This window comes from Tetranychus urticae, chromosome 1, assembly GCF_039701765.1.
Source record: "Tetranychus urticae isolate SD_2017Ah chromosome 1, NJAU_TeUrti_SD_1.0, whole genome shotgun sequence".
Taxonomy (NCBI): domain Eukaryota; kingdom Metazoa; phylum Arthropoda; class Arachnida; order Trombidiformes; family Tetranychidae; genus Tetranychus; species Tetranychus urticae.
Genome location: NC_142958.1, coordinates 6,138,613 through 6,148,113, shown reverse-complemented (window position 1 = coordinate 6,148,113; position 9,501 = coordinate 6,138,613). Strand labels below are relative to the sequence as shown.

General features: G+C 33.2%; 1 long non-coding RNA gene across 1 annotated transcript; it reads right to left on the bottom strand.

The window, feature by feature from the left end:
- Positions 1 to 3,267: 3,267 nt before the first annotated feature.
- Positions 3,268 to 3,919, bottom strand: LOC149094441 (uncharacterized). Its single transcript, XR_016197893.1, has 2 exons — positions 3,577 to 3,919; positions 3,268 to 3,508 (listed from the first exon to the last, which is right to left on the bottom strand). It is a non-coding gene; the product is annotated as an uncharacterized LOC149094441 (long non-coding RNA).
- Between the last annotated feature and the right edge of the window lie 5,582 nt (positions 3,920 to 9,501).

Sequence of the window (9,501 nt, the reverse complement as noted above, 5' to 3'; positions counted from 1 at the left end):
TTTCCCCATTTTTATCATTTATTTCATAATATTAATCCTTAACATGTTATCCATGTTCTTCTTTACTATTATTAACCCATGAACAGCAAGTATATCTTATGCTTAGAAGCATAAAGGTTATACAGTTATAACAGATAATTTGAATAAACTTGTCCATAACAAGATATAATGTAAAATATCCGAAGTATCATGAATTAACAATCTTTATGCATTTGAATGCGATATAACATGAAAAAAATTATAAACCCATAACAAATGAGATTGAGATCAGTTTATTAATTATGTTTACAGACCAGGATTGAAACCTATCATTTGACTGAAACTTTCACTCATTATTGATAGAGAAAGTTTGCCAAAGCCAGAATTATGGTCAGTGATGGGGTCAACATAGAGGCGATGAACTGTGTATTTATGGTGAAAAGGTTTGCAAAAGTGAAGCCAACATCAGTGAATAAAACTCGTCCAATGAAAATCTCATTCTGTAAAAAATATTGATAAAATGAAATTCAATAAAATTAGTCCTGCAAAACGATAATACGAGCTTTTACCTCATATTTCATGTCCATCCTTTTCATTTTGAATGAAAGCTCATACAGATTATCCAAACTTTCTCGAGATAATAAATTGATTGAAACTTAGTAGTTAAATAGACCATCAATAGAGTGTCATTGATGGTATGAAATATCCAATAAATGTCCATTGATGATCGACCTCCGAATGCATCGACGATATTCATTATGTTATAACAAGCATATTGAATGTAGAAAAAGGTAACGAAATAGCGAAAATAATTTTCAACTGATTTAGTGGCTTTAACCGCATGAGTGTAATAGCGACGACAACATATTAATGATTTCAGATTTGTTGGCTGGTCATTTACCAATGAACTAACCTTTGAATTGACCAATTTAAATGCTGCTTGTAAGTGGATACAAGCATCAGAAATCTCTTTGAGGATAAAGATAAATATAGCTGGATGAATTGAGATCTTAAAAATATAAAGTATTTCCCTCCAAACAGAAAAACTTCGCTTATCAATATCAATAAAACGCATGAACTGAAGCGCATATTGTAGGATTAAGAAAGTTGTAAATGCGCTATTTTTGTACCACTGCTGTCGAGTTACGAATCTTATCAATTCATGATCTTGATGAACGCCAATTGCATATAAATTGTCCAAAAAAGAAGCAATTTTTTCACTTTTAACTAAAACCAAAACAAGGATGAAGCGAGAAGTAACTAAAACTATATTGATTACGATTCGACACAAAGCATATGCATAAAACTTCGAGCTTGACTTGAGATTAAAGAAATGTGAATCTGTTGCGATTATCGATATCAAGCAAAATAATTCTGCCAAAAATAAGAATAATCGCTGATTAGTTGCAAAATATGATTTTTTCTTGAAAAGACGGTTATCTTGGAATGGTTCTGTAACGTTCATTATTTATTTGCAATCTTAACTAAACGATAACTTGACTAACTTTTGAGCTTCACAACAAGTTTCTTTTGAATAACCTGGTATGTTTGAATCTAAAAAAACTATACAATTGATTATAACAATAAATAAGTGGAAATGGTTTCTTCTGAACAAGTTAATATTTTATCAAAGTCATTATTTCCATTCACCCCTGAACTCGCCTTTAAATAACAAAGATGACAATCATACGATCCAATACATGGTAAATGATAAATTATGACTTATACCATTACGAGTATTTAATAATCAATCTTTTCATTTCTGATCAAATCAATCAAATGGATGAAAGTGTCTTATCAAAATTGACCTCCAGCAAATTATCACAAATGTTATTTTTTGAAAAAAGACACAAAAAATACAAGAATTATGCAGTCGTTCAACCAATTCCGAAATTTCCTCGTCCTTGTCCCTGATTATCATCTTCGCCATCAGCATGATATCCTCAATCATAGAGGCCACTTCCTAGACGACCACGATCTAACATGTAAGTTGCTTTTTTCATAAAATAGCTTTAGTAGAGGGGGACGCCACCTCAAAAATAATGCACTGTTCTAGCCCGTTTTAGATTTAACAGTTGCTAATAAAGAAAGTTTGCAAAAGCCAGAATTATGGTCAATGATATGGTTAACATTGAGGCGATGAATTGTGAATTTATGGTGAAAATGTTCGCAAAAGTGAAGCCAACATCACTGAACAAAACTCGTCCAATGAAAACTTCATTGTGTGAAAAATATTGATAAAATTGATACAGTGTCATCAGCGTGTACTTCAAAACAATGAAACAAGTTCTTACCTCATATTTCATGTCCATTCTTTTCATTTTGAATGAAAGCTCAGAAAGGCTGTCCAAACTTTCTCGAGATAGTAAATGAATTGAGCCAAATTAACATTCAGATAGATCATCAATATAGTGTCATTAATAGCATGAAATATCCAATAAATGTCCATTTTTGAGTGGCTTCCAAACGCATTGACAATATTCATTGTGTTAAAAAAAGTAAAAAGTAAGGAAGAAGTAAAAAGTAATAAAATAACGAAAATAATTTTCAACTGATTTAGTGGCTTTAACCGCTTTAAAGTGTATTAATAATAGCGACTTCAATTTAACTTTATTCTTTTAATAAGTTCAAGTTCAGTTAATAAGACCGTAAGATGTTTCTTATTTCTAGTTTGCGTATAGTTCAAATTTTTTGGCTTTTAACTGGTTTCCATATCTCTCTCGCCGTCTTTGTTTCCGTCAATTCAAAACGAATTTCTTCATCATGAACGGGGACTTTCATTTTTACTAAAGCACTCAACAGGCTCAACTACAACGTGTTCAAAAAGTAAACGACTATATCTTTAGAACGGATTTGTTTATTGATCTGAAAACCTGTATTTTAACAGATCAGGAATTAATGATACAGATGTTCAAAATGCCCTTGCCCTTTTACAATTAACGCCGTCAGAAGATTTCCAAAAATAAAGTTATGAATTTTGACAAGTTTTCATTGAAATGTTATAATCTCATTATAAACTGCTTTTTCAAGCTGGGTAAGCGTTTCTGTGTCGCTCCTGAAAAATTTGTCTTTTAGACACTTTCAAATTCCTGATGAAGCTAATTAATATAAAATTAAAATAACCGCGATCTCGAGATATAAAGCCACAAAGTTTAACCTACCCGTTTGAACACCTCGTAGTTTTGGCTCTTTTAGTTTTATTTTAAGATAAAAAAACTCGCTTTGAAACAAAGTGCACTTTCAAAAACGGCCTAGAATAATAAATAAAAATTTCCGCGCGAAAACGAATGATATTGAAATACTTTTATTTATTGTGTTTACAGATAAATAACCAGAAATAAAACCATCATTGAAACTCTAGCTGGTTGTAATAGATTCCCAATTACTGATAGAGAAAGTTTGCCAAAGCCAGAATTATGGTCAGTGATAAGGTCAACATAGAGGCGATGAACTGTGTATTTATTGTGAAAAGGTTCGCAAAAGTAAAGCCAACATCAGTGGATAAAACTCGTCCAATGAAAATTTCATTCTGTGAAAAAATATTGGTGGAATGAAATTTGAGCAGATTTTGTAATAAAGGCTAAATGAAGTTCTTACCTCATATTTCATGTCCAGTCTTTTTATTTTGAATGAAAGCTCACAAAGATTTTCCAAGCTTTCTTGAGGTAATAAATTGAGTGAGACAAATTTAGTAGTTAAATAGATCATCAATATAGTGTCACTTATAGTGTGAAGTACCCAATAAATGTCCATTGATGACCGATCCCCGAACGCATCCACGATATTCATTATGTTATAACAAGCATATTGAACAAAGTAAAAGGTTACATAATAGCGAAAATAATTTTCAACTGATTTAGTGGCCTTAACAGCATAACTGTAATATCGACGGCATAATAGCAATGATTCCAAATTGATTGATTGGTTCTCTACCAATGAATTAACCTTTGAATTGACCAATTTAAATGCGGCTTGTAAGTGGATACAAACATCAGCAATCTCTCTCAGGATAAAGATAAATGTAACTGGACGGACTAAAAGCACGATAAAATAAATTACTTTACTCCAAACAGGCAAACTTTTCTTATCAATAAACAAATGAAGAGCATATTGTAGGATTAAGAAAGTTGAAAATACGATATTTTTGTTCCACTGTTTTCGAGTTATGAATCTTTGCAATTGATGGTCTTGATGAATGCCGATTTGATATAAATTGTCAAAACATGAAGCAATTTTTTTACTTTTAACCAAAGCCGAAACGATGATGAAATGAGAAGTAGCTAAAATAATATTGATCGTGATTCGACATAAAGCATATACATCGAATTTCGAGTTCAAATTGTGATGATAGGCAGGTGAATATATTGTGATCACCGATATCAAGCAAAATAATTCTGTACAAAATAAGAATAATCGCTGATAAGTTCCGAAATATGATTTCCTCTTGAAGAGAATATTTTCTTGGACTGCTTCTTCAACGTCCATTATTTAATTCCAATTTTCACTTAAAAATTAAGGATAATGTGAAATAATTCATGCTAATTCACTATTGCATTCAGGCTAAATGGTGTGAAACATAAGCTTGATCTTTGTCTATTTCAATACATTTTGATTTCCTTCATTGAGAATGTCCCTTATCATTTAAATAATCAATTACAACCATTGTGATCAATTTCCTGCTTCTGATTCAAAGCTAGAAAATCTTTGAGATTGCAAAAGCTAGACAATTTTTTATAATTTTAAATATAAAAAAGATTGAATTGATTTTCGCTGAACAAAGGTGTAAATCTTTTGCCCATAATGTCAGAGTTTGAAGTAAACGAAGTTAGCCATGATTGAAGTCACCATGAAACAACAAAGATATCTATGTTCTAACAAATGATTGATGATATACTAGGATCGTTCGTTGTCATTGCGAACTTTATATCTTCATTCTGGCGCTATCAATCAAATAAATGAAACTTTCTGCAAAGAAAATAATTTATTTCTAATTTTAAATTCCCTTTTTTCAATTTAATTGGTTTATGTTTTATTGAACAATTGAATGATTGAATAATCATCTGGATAATTGTCATTTAAATTTTTATACAAAAGAAAGGTTTTGGTCTCACATTGATTTCTATTATAGAAATAAAAGAATAATGTTGCTAAGCCATGACACTATTAGTGACATTCATTAGTCTGCGCAAATATAGAACTTTATAGTGCACCCCCTTGGACACCACCAAACACAAAAAAGAAGCTTCCTTTGACGCAATATAGGTTAAGGGGTTGATCTTGATGCCTAACCTGGCTTCAACCAAGCATATGACCTCGTATTATCATGATAAAGGACCGATTTTTCATCGCTGGCCATCAAACGATAGAGAAAAGGGTCATTACATTGACGGGAAATGAGGCACAAAGCAATAAAAAAGTGTATATATGTCCTCTGTTGGACCAAGTTTTGTCCGGGTCTGGACCAAATACCAGCTTTGTCTCGCAGAGGTCTCTCTAACGATATATTGTTAGTTGATAAAAATTGATTTCCTCGATTCGATAATCAACGTCAGGAACCCACTCAGTGGTACCACGGGCTATACAAGCCTTTTCATGGCGATATTAATTTTTTTGCTGAATAAAGCCGACCACACCCACCGATATGGACAAGGTTCACTATCAGGATAACTGGAAGGATTCTCGCAATCAATAAGTTTTTCTCAATCTTTGTTTCTTTGGGGTAAATCATGGGGAAGATTTTTATACTTGGAAGGATGTACTAGGAAATTCACACTTTGGAGTTCCATTCGCAAGTATTTGTCAGTTCTTTGTTCCCCGGCAAATACCCTTCTTTTACGGCACCACTGTAATCCCGAACTATCTCTTCTGACGCTGTATATAGGTGTTGTTACTTTCAATCCCGGCAATCTTCATCCCCACTATCAGGTTCAATATATGACCTCTTTCTCAAATTTTTTGATTTTGAAGGTTTCGCTGCCTTCTGGAGGCCGGATCCCGAAGGTTCATTAACTGTGACCACCTTTTCAGTAGTTGTGATTAATCCTACGGCGGATATAAGCTGTTTGGAATACGATATGTGGTCGAGCAGATAGATTCACAAACGTACCCATGACTGCAAAACAGAAAAATAATGTGGATAAATTAAAGAGAACTCTATAGAAAAGAATAGTTATATTCCTTACCTTTGGTCGATAATTGTCAATTTTAAATAAAATAAGGCGAAACACAAATGAAATCGAACTAATAAACATTTTTTAATGAACTGTGGACAAGGTTTTGAAAGGAAGGACAAACGAATTTTTTCGGAGCGTGATTTCGGAGGTTGTACGCTTATGGTATGGGGTGCTTTTCGTTTTAATTATGTTTGACCGCTAGTAAGATTATCTACGAAGATGAAAAGTGAGGGTTTAAGAGGTCTGGTATAACATGGATCCAAGTTACCTACAATTGCTCATCAAGTCAATGGATACAAGTTCATTTTGATTCATAACGAAAGCTATCTAACCACTCACGAGTCTGAGAAATAATTTTTGAATGGCGGACAGGCATTGTGATCACTTCTGTAATCAAGAGACATTGAACTTAATTGTAAACAATTTATAGTATAGTATACTGCAGTTTAACTGAAATGGCATGATGCAAATTAATGACTGGCAGGCAGGGTAAAAATTTTCCGGGTTTCCTAAAAAGCTTAAAGATCTTTCCAAGAATGCAGATTTCATAAGAAGAGTATAAGCAGCCCACCCTGGCACACTGTGCTAGCACAACCTGACCTGACCTCGCATCTCATCTCGTCTCATCTTATCTTATCTTATCTCATCTCATCTCATCTCATCTCATCTCATCTCATCTCATCTCATCTCATCTCATCTCATCTCATCTCATCTCATCTCATCTCATCTCATCTCATCTCATCTCATCTCATCTCATCTCATCTCATCTCATCTCTTATCTTTTTTGATAGAATTTTATCCTCTTCATTTCTCTTTCTCTTTTCTTGCCCTTTCCCTCTAACTTTTCCTTTTTTCCCTCATAATCTCATCTCATCTCTGCATCATTTTCATTATAATCTTTTCTTCTCTTCTCTTTTCACCTCTTTCATTTTCTTGATAATTTTTTCTTTTCTCCTCATCCATTTCTCTTTCTTTATCGCGGTTCGGATATAACCCTTGCGTATATTTTCAAGGAAGCCTTGGTCCGCTCAACTCGCTCTCTCAATGATTTACCAACTGCACTGAAAATACACAAGTAAATGCATTTTAATGAAAAATTTGCGCACAATGTTATAAATTTCAAAAAACTTACATCTGAGTTGGTTTTCGCCCAAGATTTTGCCAATCAACACTATTATCAACGTTTACATTGAAGGGTAGTGATGCCCAAGAACAATCCCAATTAATCATTTAATTCAATTTAATTCAATTTAATTTTCATTTGTCGAAAAGCTTCTAAGCTTCAATAATTTTCTTATCATTTAAAGTTTGTAATTTTGTGTTAATCCCTGAAAGATGACATCATTGTAATTGTTTACTGTTGTCTTAGATTCAAGGTTGTCAAGGAAAGCTTCTAAGCTTGCTTCATTATTCCTTTTCCTTTTTTTTTGTTCTTTCCTTCCGTTATTAAGGGTATATAAGAAAGATTTAAATCTTTAATTAATTGTCTTCTATGATCTACAAAAGTCTTTAGATGGTCAACTATTCTGATTATGTTAAATTACTGATTCTAATCATTCTAATTCATCTTTGACTTCTAAGTCTCCATATTCAGTTAATTTTATGTTTAATAAATTTCTTTTGGTTTTGTAACCTTGTGTTAAGTTGTGCTTTCTTGCCTTTAAAATTGTGCTCTGAATAGTCTGAGATTCAATTCTTAATTGTTCATCTTCAAAGTGATGCTTGATTTGAAAGCTGCTGAATTACTTTTGATTCTAATCATTCTGGTGCTAGAAATTCAATTCTCTTGTTTGAGTTTATTCTGGTTAAGTTTGGAAACTCGTTTTGGCGCCTGATAAGTCTTCTGCTTTCTAAAGCTTCTAACATTCCTGTCTAATTAGTTCAAGCTTGCTAAAGCTAACTCATCTTGGTAAAGTGTGACCAGTTAGTCCATTTCCTGTCTTGTGACAATCTTTCCTGTTTGACCAGATTTGTGGTTTCGACTATTGGTAATCTTTGGTCTTTGCTGAAATTGAACTCTTTGTTTGCTCTGGTTTTACTTTCTACAGTAATCTTATTTTGAGTTTAGAAACTCTTTGGTGATCCTAAAAGAACCTGAAACTTCAGGATTTGAAAGGCTGAAGAAATCTTCTGAGTGTAATTGAATTCTAATTCAAGTTTAAAATTAAATTTAATTAAATTAAATTGTGCTCGTGTTTTGAAACATTTAAATATGGTAAACTCCTTTCAAATGGCGACCTCGGCAGGATTGCCATCGATTGATTCAACTCTAGTATATGAGTATTGTTTTACTTTGGTAACTGATAAAAACAAAGATGCTGATACAAATCAACCTGAAGCTCCTAAGCTATTGAAAGACCTCGATGTTCAAGATATGAAAAACCAGTTGAAAATGTGGAAAGTCCGATTCATAGACAATGAACAAGTTATTAAACTTAAGTTTTACGATGTGGTTAAAACCTTGTTTACTTTATATAACTTTCCTGAAGCTACACAAAAGATCATGGAAGTAACTGAACAAAAGCAACTTATACTTTTACAATTTCCTGATTGGATGGCCGAATTGAGAGAACAGAATGTATCTGAGAAAGATCTTCGAGAGATTCTTGATCGATTTGGTTTTAAACCAAATGCAATGGTGCTAACTCCTACTAGTGCTATAAAACAAATGTCAATCAGTTCTCCGGCTAAAAAGCTATTATCTATTCTTCTGGAAAATTGGAATAAAACTGAAGTGCCCTGTTCTATTGGTAAAGCAGTTATTAAACCTGGTATTGATTTGGATGGTATGCTGAATTCATCTAGATCAACTCGTGGAGAGGTTGAAGATGAAGAAACTGATGGTGAAGAAGAGGTTTATAAACCAAGTACATCTCGAGCTGACACAAGTCACAGAAGTCACAGAAGTCGACGTAATCAAGAACGTGAAGTTCATTATGATGATAGATCTAGAGATCGTGTTGAAGAGAGCGATGATGATGAGGATGAAGCTCCTCGAAGACATCAACGTCTAACCTCTAGTGCTTACGATAGGTGCAAACCAAAGCTGCCAAAACTACCGATCTACACGCCTGGTACAGTAGATTCTTGGATGTGGTTGCAAACCATCAAGCGAATACTAAGCTTAGAACGATGTCACGATGATGATAAGCTATATGTGCTTCAAAAAGCAATGGCTTATGAATTTTTACCCTATGCTAAAGAGTTGGATAAGAAAAAGCATACGAGTAAAAGTTATATTGCTGCTCTTGAACGAAAGCTGAGGAATCCAGCGGTGATTTCGCAGGCTACTGCAGATTTTCATAATCTGAAATGGAACTTCGATATGAATCCTGAAGAGTTCATTCGT